Source organism: Vulpes lagopus, chromosome 2 (assembly GCF_018345385.1).
Source record: "Vulpes lagopus strain Blue_001 chromosome 2, ASM1834538v1, whole genome shotgun sequence".
NCBI classification, from domain to species: domain Eukaryota; kingdom Metazoa; phylum Chordata; class Mammalia; order Carnivora; family Canidae; genus Vulpes; species Vulpes lagopus.
This window is the reverse complement of record NC_054825.1, coordinates 42,782,419-42,800,341: the sequence shown is the minus strand read 5'-3', so window position 1 is coordinate 42,800,341 and position 17,923 is coordinate 42,782,419. Positions and strand designations below refer to the sequence as shown.

General features: G+C 36.5%; 1 protein-coding gene across 5 annotated transcripts in view; it reads right to left on the bottom strand.

Moving 5' to 3' along the window:
- HMG20A (high mobility group 20A) overlaps positions 1-17,923 on the bottom strand; it is a 77,498-nt gene that overhangs the window by 38,713 nt on the left and 20,862 nt on the right. The window contains exons 2-3 of one of the 5 annotated variants that reach the window (XM_041739931.1): positions 6,599-6,710; positions 6,445-6,525 (exon numbers count right to left, since the gene is read on the bottom strand). The exons of 2 other annotated variants lie outside the window; for them this stretch is intronic. The gene's annotated coding sequence lies outside the window, so the exon portion shown is untranslated. The remainder of the gene's footprint in view (positions 1-6,444; positions 6,526-6,598; positions 6,711-17,923) is intronic. 2 more of the 5 variants (XM_041739948.1, XM_041739945.1) reach the window with 2 other exon arrangements.

Here is a 17,923-nt window from a genome sequence, read left to right as displayed (position 1 = left end):
TATAAAAAAGGTGATTGTAAAGTTTACATGGAGAGGCAAAAGACCCAGAATAGCCAACTGAAGGAGAAGGAGAAGAACAAAGCTGGGAGACCAGCATTACCTAACTTAAAGATTTTCTTTTAAGTTACAATAATCAAGATAGTGTGGTATTTGTAAAAGATCAGTGGAACAGAATAGAGCCCAGAAATAAATCCATATAAATACATTCAACCCATCTTTGACAAAGGAGCAAAGGCAATACAGCAAAGCAAAGATGACCTCTTTACAAATGGTGCTGGAAAAAACAAACATCCACATGAAAAAAAAATCTAAACAGACCTTATACCCTTCACAAAAATTAACTGAAAATGGATCAGAAACCTATATGTAAAGTACAGAACTATAAAGTTCCTATAGGCTAACACAGGAGAAAATCTAGATGACCTTGGGTATAGCAATTATTTTTTTAGAACAACAAAGGCACGATCCATGAAATAAAGAATTGATAAGCTGGACTTCATTATTATGAAAAACTGTTCTTCTAAAAAAGACAATGTCAAGACAATGAGAAGACAAGCAGACAAGCCACAGATTTGGAGAGAGTACTTAAGCCACATCTGATAAAAAACTATTATCAAAAATACACAAAGAACTCTTAAAGCTTAACAGTAAGAAATAAACAACTCATTTAAAAAATGGGCAAAAGACTTGAACAGACTTCTCACCAAAGAAGATATACAGATGGCAAGTATGCATATGAAAAGATGTTCAATATTATATGTCACTAAGGAATTGAAAATGAAAAAAAAACAATGAGATAATACATAGCTACTAAAATGGTTAAAATCCATAACACTTGACAACACCAAATGCTGATGTGGATTTAGAACAAGAACTCTATCCAAATGAATGCAAAAATGGTATAGCCACTACGGAAGACTGGCAGTTTCTTATAAAACTATTCTCACCAGCAATTGAGTTCCTCGGCATGTATGTATGTATGTATGTATTTATTTATTTATTTTATTTTAATTTTTATTATTTTTATTTTTTAAAAGATTTTATTTACTTATTCATGAGAGACACACAGAGAGAGGCAGAGATACAGGCAGAAGGAGAAGCAGGCTCCATGCAGGGAGCCTGATGTGGAACTCGATCCCGGGACTCCAGGATCACGCCCTGGGCCAAAGGCAGGGGCTAAACCGCTGAGCCACCCAGAGATCCCCTCCTTGGTATTTATCTAAAGGAACTGAAAACTTATATCCACTAAAAATCTGCACATGAATGTTTAGGGCAGTTTTATTCATAACATCAAAATTCGGATGCAATCAAATGGATAAACAAACTGTAGTACATCCAGATAATGGAATATTATTCAGTGCTAAAAATAAATGAGTTATCAGGGTGCCTGGGTGGCTCAGTTCGTTAAGTGTCTGCCTTTGGTTCTGGTCATGATCCCAGGGTCTTGGGAAGGACCCCCGCATGTACTGGGCACCCTGCTCAGGGGGGAGTCTGCTTCCCCTTCTGACCTTCCCCCTGCTCATGCTCTTTACACACTCTCTCCCAAATAAATAAAATAAAATCTTAAAAAAAAATAAATGAGTCATCAAACCATGAAAAGACATGGAATAAACTTAAATGAGTATTACTAAGTGAAAAGGCTACATACTGTAGGATTCCAACCTTATGACATCCAGATTACACAAAATATGGAACAGTAAAAAGATGGGTGACTGCCACATTAGAGGGGAAGTAGGGACAAAGAGGCAGAACACAAAGGATTTTTAGGGTAGTGAAACTACTCTGCACAATACTACAATGGTGGATACGTATGATACGTTTGTCAAATCCCATAGAAGGTACAACACCAAGAGTGAACTCTAATGTAAACTACGGCTTTGGGTCATGATTATGACAATTAAGCTCACTGAGTGTACAAATGCATGACATTGGTTGGGGATGTTGATGGTGGAGGAGACTGTGGCATGTGTGAGGACAGGGAATATATGGGAATTCTTGTACTTTCTGCTTGAGTTTGTTGTGAACCAAAAACTGCTATAAAATACAAAGTTTATTAATTTAAAATTTACCATAAATATTATAGATTTAATATGTTATAATTATATAATTTATAATAAGATAGTCCTGCTATAAACATGTTTAGGAATAAATACACCTGGGATCCCTGGGTGGCGCAGCGGTTTAGCGCCTGCCTTTGGCCCAGGGTGCGATCCTGGAGACCCGGGATTGAATCCCACGTCAGGCTCCCGGTGCATGGAGCCTGCTTCTCCCTCTGCCTATGTCTCTGCCTCTTTCTCTCTCTCTCTCTCTCTCTGTGTGACTATCATAAATAAATTTAAAAAAAATTAAAAAAAATCTAAAAAAAAAAAGAGGAATAAATACAACTGATTTTTATATGCATGCAATTTAACCAGAGTAAGGTGGAAACACAAAGACTTACTAGAGAGCTTACTAGACTTACTACCAGCTGTGAACATTAAGCTAAGAGCAGTCAGTAGGCTGTAGGCATTAATCAGTATGTTTTACAGAGGGAATAAGAACACTGGCTAATCCCATCAGGCAGTTAACTGGGATTCAGTTAAGTGAAATTCAGTTAAGAACTCTTTCACTGTAGGTTTTGATATGGAAGACAAGGAAAAAGATAAACTTTTTTGGGGGATGGGGAAGTTAGTATGGAGCAGGTAACTGCAGTATACATATAAAGCTTAGGGTTACTTCAGTCCCACGACCCCAGGATCATGACCTGAGCCAAAGGCAAGAGGCTCAACCACTGAGCTATTCAGGCGCCCCTCTATTCCTAAAATCTAGAGCCTAGGCTCCTATAAGTATAAATATTACTTATAAATATATACATACATACACACACACACACACACACACATATATGTATATATACATATATTTAAAATTTATTTACTTTAAGGAGAGAGAGCGAGCAAGCAGGGGGAGGGGCAGAGGGACAGGGATATTCTCCAATAGACTCCCTGATGAGTGTGGAGCTGCATCTCAAGACCCTGAGATCATGACCTGAGTGGAAATCAAGAGTCAGATGCTTAACCAACTGAACCACCCAGGCACCCCTATTATTAATTTTTAAAAATGTTGGTAGGGTAGTGTAAGAATTAAACAATAAAGAAATGGATTCATTCACTCAACAAATATTTACTGAATATCTAATATTCTATGCACTTTCTATGTATGGGGGATATAAGCAGTGATCAAAAGAGGCAAAAATCTCTGCCCTCACACAGCTCAGAGTATACTGGGACAGAGAGACAAAAAACAAGATTAAAAAAAAGTAAAATGAGTAATGCCACATAGTGGTAAGTACTAAGGAAAAATATATAGCCAGTAAAAAGGCCAGTAAGAGTGCAAGGGAAGAGTTTAATTGGAATTTTATTTTATTGTACTACTTTTAAAAAAAGATTTTATTTATTTATTTACGAGAGAGATAAGAGAGATGGAGAGAGAGAGAGAGAGAGAGAGAGAGAGAGAGAGAGAGAGGGGGGCAGAGGCAGAGGGAGAAGCAGGCTCCCTGTGGATATGGGACTCAATCTCAGGTTCCCAGGATCATGACCCAAGCCGAAGACAGATGCCTAGCCACTTAGCCACCCAGGCGCCCCTTAACTGGAATTTTAGAGACCAGGAAAGACTTCACTGAAGCCCAAAGGAGATGAAGGAGAGAGCTACACGTGTATGTGAGGATAGAGTGGTCAGGGCAGGGGGAACTAAAGTGAAGGAGGATCCTGAGTGTGGCTAAAGGAGGCAAATGTAGCTGGACTGAAATAGAGGCAAAGATAGCAGATAGAGGTTTGAGAGCTGACTGGGGACCAGACTGCATAGGGCTTTGTAAGTCATAGTAAGGACTTTGGCTTTTCACTCTGAGATGAGAAGTCACTAGAGGTGAGTAAATAAGATGTGGTATACAACATTTTTATAGGATCACTTTGGCTGCTGTTTTGAGAACTGAAGAGTGGAGAGGGTCAAGGGTGGAAGTAATGAGTTCATTTGAAAATCTACTGCAAAAATCCATCTCAAAGATGATGGTGGCTTGGATCACAGTGGCAGTAGTGCAGGTGGTGAGAAGTGGTTAGATTCTTTTTTTTTTTTTTTTTAAGATTTTATTTATTCATGAGAGACACACAGAGAAAGAGAGAGAGAGAGAGAAAGAGAGAGGCAGACACACAGGCAGAGGGAGAAGCAAGCTCCACGCAGGGAGCCCGATGTGGGACTGGATCCCGGGACTCCAGGATCACACCCCGGGCCAAAGGTAGGCATTAAACCACTGAGCCACCTGAGGATCCGCTAGATTCTTGATATAGTTTGAAGGTAGAACCAATTTCTCAGTTCAAATAACTGAAAAAAAAAAAAAAAAAAGGAATAAAGCCTAAAAGCTGTGGCCTGCATATATTTCAACTGCAGACTCATAACCTGTTTAGTGATAAAGGGTGGGCTATGCCAACAATATACTACTTGCAATTTTTATGAGTTAAATATTGTACAGTGTTTTTTGGGGCCACAAAAGAAAAAATCCGGCCTCATTTAATGCAAATGCTTGTAGAGTTTATATTTCACTAACAAATATTTGTGGAGCACCCTTACTGTGTGATCCAGATTGTGTTTGGCGTCAAGCGGTATGTAGATTTGCTTTGCCTAATTTTATAATCTGTTATGGTCCTTGGCCTAGAGATACTGTTTTTTTTTTTTTTTTTTTTTTTTTAGTATTTTATTTATTTATTCATGAGAGACAGAGAGAGAGAGAGAGAGAGAGAGGCAGAGACCCAGGCAGAGGGAGAAGCAGGCTCCATGCAGGTAGCCTGATGTGGGACTCGATCCCAGGTTTCCAGGACCAGGCCCCGGGCTGAAGGCGGCGCTAAAACGCTGAGCCACCTGGGCTGCCCAAGACACTGTTTTCAAAACAACAAGAAGTGGAAGAAGAGGCCAAAATTAGAAATAAATATAAATCTTCATCTTTGTGACTTTTGAGGTAAAAGTTTTACAAACTTCCGAGTCAGATATTTTCTTTTAAAAACACAGAAGTATTAGATCATCAAAGAAACCACTGTTTAGATTTCCTTCTAGACAGTTTGATTACTGTATATGAATTTTTCCCCTGCAACGGAATTTTGACGGATAATTGTTATCATTAGGACACAGAATGTGTTGTGAGAAAAAAGAAAACCCCAAAATCTAGAAATAGTGTTTCCTAACAGGTGTAAAGCACTGCAATAATATAGGGAAAATAAACACTTACCTCTGCCAAAGCAAAAATCTGTCATTTTATAAGCAGGGTGTTGTCTTTTGAGTTCACAGTCCACCTACCCGGCTTTTTCATAGTGACTGTGGGTCTCAAGTGGCCCTTCCTACACAGACTACCTAAACACTGCTTTTATTTTTTTTAAAGATTTTATTTATTTATTCACGAGAGACACACAGAGAAAGAGGCAGAAACAGAAACAGAGGCAGAGGGAGAAGCAGGCTCCCCGTGGGGAGCCTGATGCAGGACTCGATCCCAGACTGGATCCCAGGAACCCGGGATCACGCCCTGAGCCAGAGGCAGCCACTCCACCCAGATGCCCCTAGGCACTGCTTTTATTTTTAGTAAAAAAGGAGGTAAATGCCCAAGACAGACAACTTCCGGCCCAGTACTGGAACAGAGTTAAAGTAATCCAATAAAACTTGGCATTACTTTCTCTGGGTAGAGTAGTTTGCCAAACAATCTCCTGGGACACTGGGGTACTTTGAAACAGTAAAAAAAGTAGGTGTGTATGAGGTGGGGGGGGGGGGGGGTCGGAGGGATAGAGGAAGGTGGGGAAATGGAACACCATGATGGACATACTCCCGCTAAGAGGCTGTATGATATACAGAAAGGTATTTCCAACGATATGGAATGGCATTATCTAACTTTACATTTGGAAAACCAAAGCAATCAAGTATATAAAGTACAGAAGATTAATGTTCTTGTTTGGTGAAGATACATATGTATATTTTTTCACTTACTTCTTGGTGATTCTCATGGAGGGTGTATTAGAGGAATTTTATGTTTATCAAGAGGGGAAATGGGTTTTAAATGAGTTTGAAATCAGTTTTAGGGATGAAAAATAAGGCTTTCACGGTTTATAATATGTAACTATGATATGCATTGAAGACACAGAGCTAAATAAGACTGACAAGAAATTCTTGTCCTTTTACAGTTCCTGACGTAGTGGGGGACAAATGGACAAAACAGTAGAAAAAATTTAAAGGTTGTAGCTGATGTGTGTAAAGATATTTATTTAAATCTGTAAGAAAAACAGAGAAGAGACAGATGAATTGAACAGATGGAGTGACCAGCTAACTGCTCATTATCATAATAAATTCACAGATGCACTGGAGATCTGAAGGCAATAGAAAATACCAGCTGAGTAAACTCCTGGGAAGGAACACTTAGCGCAGAGTACTCACATGTTTGGAATCCAGTTTCATATCAGGGAGGTAGATAGGATTCCTTTCTTGCTCTAAAACAAAATGGTTCAAGCCTAGAATCTGAGGAAAGCAGTATATGAGAGAGCAGGCGACACAAAGGTCTCTAGTATTTTGACCCAAACAAAAAACTTACTAGTTAACAGTTCTAGTGGAAGGGTCCTTGTTGGTTCAAGGAACAGTGCTCCTCTATTTTCTTATATCTTATACTGTTCTCTTCAGCTCAAACCTGCAGCTGTGAAACAAGACTACAGAGAAAAGATGGAAAGAATGTTCCTTTTTATTACAGGCAACAACTCCCAAACCTTTCACCCTTTCAAAGCCGATGAATACTAACAGATGACATGTTTTGAGAAGGAAAATTGGAGATCATTTATAAAAACTACAGTGTAAAAAGAGGAAAGAGACTCCACCAAAGTGTTCTTCACTTTTAATCAACTCACAAATTAAATTCTCTTCCTAGGAAGAATTCCTAAAAGGAAAACAGAGAACTTTGGGTAGTAGGGAATTCTTCAGCCAAAAGTTGAAGGCAAAAACCAAACCAAAACAAAAATCCAAAACACTTTAGTTGTTGGGAGGCCAAGCAATAATAGTCTTCACTACTTTGAATAGTAAAATGAAATTCTGTTTTCCTCGCAAAACAAGACAATTGTAATGTGTTTAACAGAACAGTTTAATCTGAAAAGCAGAGAATTTAACAGAATTATATTTCTATAATTTGATTTTAAATCTTAAATCTTCGCAATGCTTAAGACTTCAGAAAGTAAACCAAATGGGCACCAAATTCAACTTTGACATAGTCAATGCTCCAGAGGTAGTTTCCTAGGGACACTGTTCCTTTAAATACACTACCTAAAATGATAAGGCTTTGCCTTTCAAACAACAGAGCCTCTAGGCTCTCACCCACCAAGGCAAGTCAGACCAAGTAGTTGGTCTGATAACCAAGTAGTTATCTTCCTGGTTTATTATAAGCTATTCATTTTGTTTCCTTTGTTTTTAGTTAAAAAAACAAAAGGTTTAAAACCACATTATCTGTAACTCTGAGGAGTGACCAGACTAATTAAATCACCTCAAAGATTTGTGGTGTGTATTTACTAAAAATCTGATGAAATCTGTTTCCAGAGTTGCCTATTGGTGTTCAAGTACTCACTTGTCCAGTAAGGCGGGACTAGGTCCCAGGGAGTAAAAACGTGCAGAATGATTTATTTTGCTCTTCTTTCTGCATTAAATGTACCCACCTGTTTGTGTGACTGCAAGTTAGTTCTGTCAAGAACAGAAATATATTATATTAGCAAGCAGAGGAATTATATGATTATCTGCTTTCAATACCTTCCAATGTAAAACGCGGCCAATACTTCTCCATTTAACTCAAAGAGATGTGGTGAAGATGAAATAAATATTTCTTTAACTGCTCTACAAACAATAAAAGAATGTATAAAGTTGTTTTTGCCAATCATGTTACAAAGTTTTCAATGAAATATTTATGAGAAAGTATTCTATAGACTATAATTATATTAAAAGACTAGATACAAAGGAAAAAAAGATTGGAAGGAAACACACCACTCAAAGTAATTGTTAGGGTGGTGGAATTATGAGTAATTCTACTTTCTACCTCTGTTTTAACTCCCCAACATCCAGTCATATGGTTATGTTACTGTAAAGAAAGAAGTGCCAACAAGAATCATGGGCTTTTTAAATTTCAATTTTAATTTCACACACAATACTTCAGTATACTTTCTTTTTTTTAAAGTTTGACTACACATAAAGCTAAAATTCTCTTTGACCTGATTTCCCGTTCCCCTCCCCACTCCAGAAAATATACCATTAGAGGAGTTAACAGCTTATTACTAAAAGGAGCCTTAGAGAGTTTCTAGTGATACAATCATTCTCTCTCTCAAATCAGAATTAGCCCTACAGGGCAGAGAAGAGTAAACATGTCTAGCAGGAAGAGCATGAGGGCATAGTTTATGAGCTTAGCATTTTATATTAAAAAATTCATTTAAATTCTGCTTTCAATTTTATAGAGCAATGTTTATTTCTTTTTCTTTTTAGATATATCTTTTTTTTTTTTTTTTTTTAAGATTTATTTATGATAGAGAGAGAGAGGGAGAGGCAGAGACACAGGAGGAGGGAGAAGCAGGCTCCATGCAGGGAGCCCGACGTGGGACTCGATCCCGGGACTCCAGGATCGCGCCCTGGGCCAAAGGCAGGTGCTAAACCACTGAGCCACCCAGGGATCCCCAGCAATGTTTATTTCAACACATGAATGTTTGAAACTACAGGAGACCAGGGGAAAGCGTCTTGTACTCTTAAAACAATAATATATTTCCTTATGAGTGCAATACCACATAGTACAGATAGGTTCACTTTCCTGGCAGGTAACAGACACATTTTGATACTGAGAGAAAGAAGTGTTGTCACTTTCTATTCCTTCTCTACTATATAGCAATATGATGAGAAATTTCTACTATTGGCTAGGGATGTATGGTTAACTCAATTTATACTGTTATTTTTCCAGATAAAATTACATGATAACACACTGCAATTATCATATAAAAATCCCATTTAGTAATGGGAAAATAGCCCATGACCATGAGTTTAATATGGCTTGGCATTTCCTTGAAAGGTTTAATTCTGAAAATTACAGTGTATCTGAGATTGATCAATGTATATTCTTATGTTGCTGGTAGAAAAAGTAACAAGCTTTTTATAAAAAAGTTATTTTACTTCTAATATATCTTGAAATATACTTCAAACAGAATATACTTAATCCAGCTCTAATTCTACTGTCATCTCTTTCCCTTAGACTCCAAATTTGGTTAGATGAGAAAAAGCTCATCATTACAGTGGTTTTCCACAGAAGCATCTTCTCTGGAGGCATTTATTCTTATTACAAAGTCTCTCCAAATAACTAATTTGGCTCTGGGTGTTTAGTAACATTAGCATATTTAAAAGACAAAATTGATCACTTAAAATCAATGTGAACTATGAAGAAATTCTACAAATTCACTCACAATTTTGGAGTTGGGGGGGGAACCAAAGCACCTCAAAATTTTGAGGAAGGATTATGTGCTATGTGAACTCCTGGCAGGCAACCTGAGGCAGCAGAAATTGCTCTGGAGTCAGGGAGCCTGGCTCTGAGTTCAGGCTATGTCACCAAGTAGCTGTGTCTTCTGGAATCACTAGACTCCTCTGGCCCAAGTTCCCTCATCCACTAATAAAGGACAAAATGAATTCTAATTTGTTTGTCACACCATGAAACAGTACATTCAGTAAAATATGAATTAAAAACAATTCTACAAACTAGCAGAAAATAGGTATATGAAAAATTCAACATAAAATCACAACCATGAACATATATGCACATACATAAACACAAAGTTCTCTAATCACAGCATGCATTTCCGAATTCTTCTGTTAGTATTTATTTGCTATCTGGAAGTGAACCATGGTTAATCACGGTTAAACTGAAGGCTCTGAGATCAGACTGCCTGGATTCAAATCCCATCTTTTATTTTTCAGCTATGGAAGTTGAGCAAGTTAATATCTCTGAATCTGTCCTCTCATCTGTAAATGAGGATAATAATAGTACCTACTGTAGAAGTTATTTGAAGAATTAATCCATGTAAAGCAGGTAGTATGCTGTCTATACATAGTAAGAGCCCAATAACAATAATGATAACAGTAATAGTAGCAACCATTCATTGAGTGCTTACTAAGTAACAGGCACTAGGCTAAGAGCTTTACAAGTATTATCCCATTCAATCCTCACAACTACCATGAGGTAGATACTATCATTAGCCTTTATTTTATAGTGAACAAACTGATCCATACAGAGAATAAGTAATGTAACCAAGTTAACCGTGGTAGTCATTATAGCTATTGACAAACATTTTTAGTTTTCCTTTCAGGAACACAGTAAGATCACACAATGGAACTCAGAGGGTCAACTAATAGTAGCAAGAATCCAAAAGCAATTTTCCATGTTTCCTTCCTCCATTGCAGCGATCACAAAAGTATATATCACAATGGAGTTTATGTCAGCCTCCTTGCCTAACCAAAAAGTAGCAGAGCCCTCCACCCCAACCCACTTTGGACAGCATGAGTGAGCAAAAAAAAGCCACTGAGAGCCCATAGTGGTCTTGTTATCATAGCAATAACCAAGTCTATCTTGAGAGTAAATTTCAGATTTGGTAGCATCATAATTACCCATTTATTCACAGCTAATGCTGAAAGTTTAAGAATTAAATTGTAGGAGAAAATTACACAATTCTATGCATTTCTTTCTTTTTTTGATGTGTGAACCAATGAAAAATTACCATTATCTAATTTAGTATCAGAATTTAAGAATTATTGGTCAAAATGTCTTCGTAATCTTGGGCTAGGCAAAGACTTTAAAGAGGAAGCAAAAAGCACTAACAAGAGAAGAGAAAAATAATGAACTGGAGTTCACCAAAGTTAAGAACATCTGTTCATCAAAGGCCATGTTAAAAGAGTGAAAAAGTAAGCCACAGACTGGAAAATAATATTTGTAACACATATATTCCCTAAGGACTCATATTCTGAATGGATAAAGAACTCCTACACACAGATGACCCATTTTTTCTTTCAAAAGGGGATAAAAATAAAGTGCTTCATAAAAGAGAACATCCAAATGATCAATAACCATAGAAAAAAATTATTCACCAAAATGGCTAAAATAAAAGACTGACAATACACAGTGTTGACAACATGAGGAGCAACTGAAATTCTCTTATGTTGCTGCTAAGAATTTAAATATGCCCTATCACTCTGGAAAACAGTTTGGCAATAACTGCTAAAATAAACCTATCCTATGAACCAGCAACTGCATTCCTAGCAATATTACCTAGAAAAATGTATGATATTCACTAAAAGACATGTAATAAGGATGTGCATAGCCCCTTTATTAACAACAGCCTCAAAATGGAACCAACCCATGTTTTCATCAACAATGGCAAGGATACATTACGATATAATCCTACAGTGAAATCAGTGAAACACCTGCACAGATTGATCTACTGCTACATGCAACATGGATGAACTCACAGACATAACGATGTCAAAAGAAGTCAGGCCCAGAGAGTAAATATTCCTTGAATTCGTTTAGGTGATGTTTAAGTACAGTACAAAGAGTACTACTCTTTGGTTACAGAAATCAGCATAGTGGTTATCTACAGTAGGGAGAGAGAGGGTAGTGACTGGAGAGTCTCTTGCAGTGCTGGAAATATTCGCAGATACATATATGTGTATATATGTGTGTGTGCATGTGTGTGTGCGTGTGTGTGTGCACGTGTATGTATGTATATATGCACAAATTCATTGACTTGTTCACTGAAGATTTATGTGCTTTACTGTAAATACCGCAGTTTTAAAAAGTTAAAAGTTAAAAGAAAAAAGGAAACACTGGTTTAGATAAGAATTCCAAGGCTGAAAGTTTCGACAAAGATCACCAGGTCCAATTATACATTCAAGGCTCAGATCCCAACCTGAATGTTTCTCTTGGGAATGTATGAATAGCTCTGACCATTAGGTTTTTCTTGATTATGAACCTCAAACCTATTCCCAAGGAGCTTCCACGCTTGGGTTCTCATTCTACTCTTGGGGACAAAGTACTCTTCTAAATCATATTCCCTCAGTTATCCCAAGACTAACTGGATGTCTGATGAGACTCCCTTTCAAGTCTAAAAATTCTAGAATTCTGTATTTTTATTAGTTCACATTTCTTTCATTTGTTCTTTCTCTACATCTCTGTGGAACTTTACTCTTCTAACCAAAGTATTCTAAAGTTAAGCTTCAACCTGAGTAGATAACCAGCTTGTAGATTTTTACTCAAAATGTGAACTTCAAATGTAGGTCAATATTTACAGTATGTAGCTAGCCACATCTGTATGCTAGTGAGAGCAGGAAGGAACGTCTCTCAATGCTTAATACATTAGAATACCAGAGTCCTTTATGAAAGATACTTAGCTCATTTGGATTTGGAGAAGGTTTCTATTAAATGTTTAAGATGGGAAGATAAGAAGTATCTTTCTTTCTTTTTTTTTTTTAAAGTATATTTCTTAGACAAAGCATAAGTCAAGTCAATTTTGGTCAGTATATACCAAGTAAGGATGAATATATAGAAAACACTGCTTGTGCCTAAAGTGATGAATCAGAGTGTGCTTCATGAACAAACATAAAAGCATTTCTCTAACCTCAAAGAGCCAATTGAAGCATTCATGGAATTGTGTATTTTAAGGCATTCAAAAGTCTTTGTAAACTTTAGGAGATAAATGTAAAACTGGAAGATTTTTCTCACACTTCAGGCATTCTGTTTAAAAAGTGAAAGGACAAAAGTTTTGCCTGTTTTATCATTTCACACCTATGATTGACCTTTTACAATGCTACAATCTTATACTCTTACCATTTTGTCCTTTATTACACAGACTAGAACAATAATCAAGACAGACTCAAGATTATCTACAGATAATCCGCAACATGAATTATGCAAAATAAAATGTATTCATTTCATGATGTTTTGAGGCAGAATATAAAATAAGAACAAGAAGGAAAATTTACTAACAGTAATGCTTTATTGTAATCTGGGAGAGAAATTCTTGCATGGCTGTGCTCTCCAAGACAAAATGTGCCCTGAAATTGATGGTTTTATAGAGCTGGCTGAGAAATATGGATGGAATAAAAACCTGAAGACAGTTAAGGTCATGTATCAGCCTGAACCAGGGAAATCCTAAACACAACTATAGAGTCTCATCAGCAACAACTAACTGAAGGCTTAAGCTGCACAATGTTCAATGATGTACTGATCTACAAGGGAGAAAACTAAATGTGCCAGGATATCAAACTCACACTTTTCTGAACTCCTCTGGAGCTGCCAACTTTTTATTCCTCAAACGCTTGGCACTTAAACTCTATTATCAGGAATCTTCCCTTGCATGTGCTACAGGCAATTCACACTTCACAGCTAGAAAACTGAAGCCATAATCTTTTCCTCAAGATCTGTTCCATCCCACATGTTCTCCATGCTGAGAGTACTCTACTGTCACGAAGGCTAAGAACCTGGAGTCCTTTTCAGCATTTCCCCTGCTCTTCCTGCCACAATGAATCCCTTGCCAAGCCCAGTTGATTCTGTCCTCTTCTGTGTTCCTGTTATTACTGTCTCAGTTAAAGCCTTTAATTTTTTTGGCCTGAGTACTCCAACTGCCTCTACCTGTCCCTCCTGACTCCAATCGGTTTCCACACAACTACCAGTGATCATTCTAGAATAAAAATCTGATCATGCATATCATTCCTTGCTTAAAATCATTCAAGAGGCTACCCACTATCTTCAGTTGATTTTTTTACTTTTTTCACTTAAAAATTCTGTTGAAAGCATAAAAGTCATACTTGTTTTGAGTCTGTAAAGCTCAAATGTTTTACAATAAGGATATATTATTTTATCATGAGAATAAACAACACTTGGCCCCATAATAGCGAATAATCATGTTAAACCAGTTTCGGGATCAGGAAAAGGAACCTTGACACTTTTAAATGAAAGAGAATATAAAAAATTTATAGGGCGCCTGGGCAGCTCAGACAGTTGAGTGTCCGACTGGATTTTGGCTCACATTTTGATCTCAGGGTTGTGAGATGAAGGCCCTCGTCAGGTTCTGTATTCAGTGGGGAGTTGGCTTGAGGATTCTCTCCCTCTGCCCCTTTCCCCACTTGGACTCTCTACCTCTCTAAAATAGAAATAAATAAACCTTTAAAAAATGTATTAAAAACAACTACATCTTCCTTATATTGAATTTACATCTTTAGTACCCTCTACTTGTTCTTGCATGAAATATTTTACAAATTTATCCCCTAGGGTGTAAGATGCATCTGGCTTGCTAATAAGGGCTATTATATAGAGCTGGCAAATATTCGGTAAAAAAAATTTGCAGCCCTGACCTTCTCTTTAAGTAAAAGAACAATAAAATCTATCAAATAGCTTGTGTCCAGGAAATAAACATAATTACAAAAAGATAAAATAAATTAGTACCATAAGATTTAATGCTCAATATGCATCCTTAGTCTTCTACCTGTGATGGAGTTAACTATTAGTTTTTCAACTGGGAAGATTATTTTCCGCAGTATCATATTTAAATACACGGTTTAGTTCTTCAAATTAACAAATTATTCAGACAGAGTAATTTCTAGTCTCTCCCATAACCCTTTTAATTACAGTGTCTATGTTATTTCCTGCAATACATTTCTGTTACTATCAACTCCAAAATCTCTTGAGAGCAAATGCCATTCAGTTTTATTATACATGCATTACCAAGTAAGGCAGGAGAAGCTGTTGAACCAACTGAGATCCCATGATGCCAGTTTAATTTCAATCTGCCTTCCAGGCTCCCAAAACATGTCAGCACTATTGTAGTAAAGTAGGTTATAAGTTCTGGGTGATGTGATTTTCATTGAAAGACAAAGAGCAGAGTGTAGAAGAGCAGACTATTATAGGTCATAGCAAAGTAAGTTCAGATCTGTAGCTATGTTGTATTTTTTTAGTATGCATATTTACTAAGTACTGAACAATAAACATGAAAATCCCAGCTAACAGTTAAATATACCAGGTTAAACACATGCTTTTCCTACCTTCTAAGAGGGCACAGCTTCAAATTAAAAAAAAAAAAAAAAGAAAAGAAAAAAAGAAGGATGTAAATAACTGTGTTTAGGAGGAAAAAAGCTCTCACAATCATTTTACTATACTCATAAAATGATGCACCGCTAAACTTAAATCCATTTAATATATTTGAAAAACAGCATTTTGAATTTCAAATCTTTGAACTCAAGCCTTTCATCAGATGATCAACTGATAACTAACAGGAGAGTGTCCTTGATACAAATATGATTGCTGTATCATTGGCTAAGCATTTTCTACTTTTTAATAAGAAGGATGCAATCACACCAATTCATCCTTAGTCTTCCACCCAGTCCGACTGGAGCAGCAACACTCACTGGTAGGGTAACACTCTAAAACAGGATGCAGATAGAAATCAATTCCAATCCCATGCACCAGAATTATTTTATTACAGGACAGACACACAAAAACTGAGCTGTAATTTCTAGTGTGGCAAAACTTTACTTACCACCCCCCCCAAAAAAATATGAAGTCTTTTGCAGAAATAAACTCTAGAGGGATCCCTGGGTGGCGCAGCGGTTTGGCGCCTGCCTTTGGCCCAGGGCGCGATCCTGGAGACCCGGGATCGAATCCCACGTCGGGCTCCCGGTGCATGGAGCCTGCTTCTCCCTCTGCCTGTGTCTCTGCCTCTCTCTCTCTCTCTGTGACTATCATAAATAAATAATAATAATAAAAAAAAAATTAAAAAAAAAAAAAAAGAAATAAACTCTAGAAACAGTGACATAGGGATAAAAGGGAAAGACTGTAAATAATATATCTACTCTACTCCTTACCAATGATAGTGCTGAACAAATCAGAGAAGACACATAATCAGGAATGGCTGAAAGCTAGAAAGATATACTTGCCCAAGTCCTTCTTGGTACAATAAATCAATCTGTATACTATCCTCAGTATCATGTACTGCTGGAGAAAGATTTTAATTAAAATGCCAGGGAGAAGAAATCTGCCAATTAGAATTTTGCAAGTAGTTTGTTTTGCAAGGAAATAAATGGCTAGCAGCTGACATTGTCTTTCTGGCAAAATAAAGCTGCTCTTTCCCCTTTTTTTCAAATAAACATAAAAACCATTATGTTTATTTAATATACTCCTTAAACTGGTAATTAGCTTGAAAAGAGTGTTTTTACATACGGCAGAGTTCCCTCTACTTAAATCTCCCCACCTCCTCTATAACCATAGTGTACCATATTTGTATATTGCTACAGTACTATAAAAAGAAATGAAATATTCTTTTAATATATTATATCACTAGCTCTAAAGTCCATGATCTACATTTTAAAAATCTGAAAAAGCCAGCAGTAGTAACCAGAGGATTATGAAATTCAGAAACGTATTTAGTCATACTCAAGAGCAGACATTTTAAAACTTCTATGAGCCCTAATTTCATTGATACGAAAATAGCTATGAATGTCTGGTAAATCTGCAAATATCAATAAATAGATGAAACTTTAAAAATTATTTCACCAAGGGAGAATTAACAATTTTGCTAAAGGTAGAATAATGATGATGTTGATGGTGATGCTGTTAGAAACTTGGCTTTTCAAAAGCATTCAAAATTCTCATTCTTAGAGAATGTTTTCTCCCTTCCCCACCACAGCCCTGAATCTGCTTATATTTACAAAAAACATCTGGCATGTTTTTTCAATTTATGAGAGAATTCTAGGCATGGTATCTAGACTTCAGAAATTAAGAATGTCTCATTTACTATACATTAAGAAATATGATGAATCCCTAAAATTGTTCCTCTTGAAATGAAATTTATTTAGTCTAAAGTTGGTACTAAACAGGCATTTTTTAAATGCTCATGCTATTGGCCTAAAAACTGTTTCAAGTTGTTGGACTTATCATTTTCTACCAAACATACAATGAAACATCTCATTTTACTGAAATTAACTTAAAAAAATTAAAATTTTAGTTAAAAACTAAGTCTAAGATTAAGAAAAATACAAGCTCTTAAGAAAACGTAGAATATTTTGTAATATCAGATCATAACTCTGTACTGTTTATGAAACATATGTGAAGACATTAGTGTTATGAAATGTGGTCATTTTTGCCTGTTGTGATTAAAAGGGATGTCATATACTTATTGTGGTGGCATACCTATGTGACTGAAATAGCTTATAATCTTTACACAAACAATACTGTCAATCTCAGTAGTAATCAAATGCAATTAGACCACCTGTCCATCCTTCTTAGTGCCCTAAGAATTAAAATTAAAAAAAAAAAGTTCTAGAAAAGATGACAAATTACTTAGCCAAGATTGCCACTGAGAACATCCTGTCTCTAGTTTTTTAGAGCTTCAATCTAAGAAATGTGGGTAGGTGTATTCTTCTTTGGGGGCTTAAATAAAATTTGCCCAAAAGTGACAGTTCAGCTTAGCATACAAACTATACATCACTGAGAAAACTGACTTATCATCAAAAACGGTCTCCAGGCATTACAATGATTATGTGGTGCCTTTCTCAGAGAGCAATTCTGAAGAAATAAAAGACTAAACCCGAGGAAACAAATAACCCCTTCATGATCCCAGGGCATAGGCAAACATATGAAATGGTTCCTGACCTATAATTTACCTAAGGTGGCACGCTATCTTGTCTCATTTACCATATATTTACTAAACATAAAATAGGCATTTAGTTAAGATACCAGAACTATAACAGGGAGCAAAACAGTCGCTGTTGTCATGAAAGTTATGATTTGAGGTGAAAGACATCAAGCAAATATACCAATAAAAAAAATTTAAAATCAATAAATTCTACGAAGGAAAACAAGACACTATAA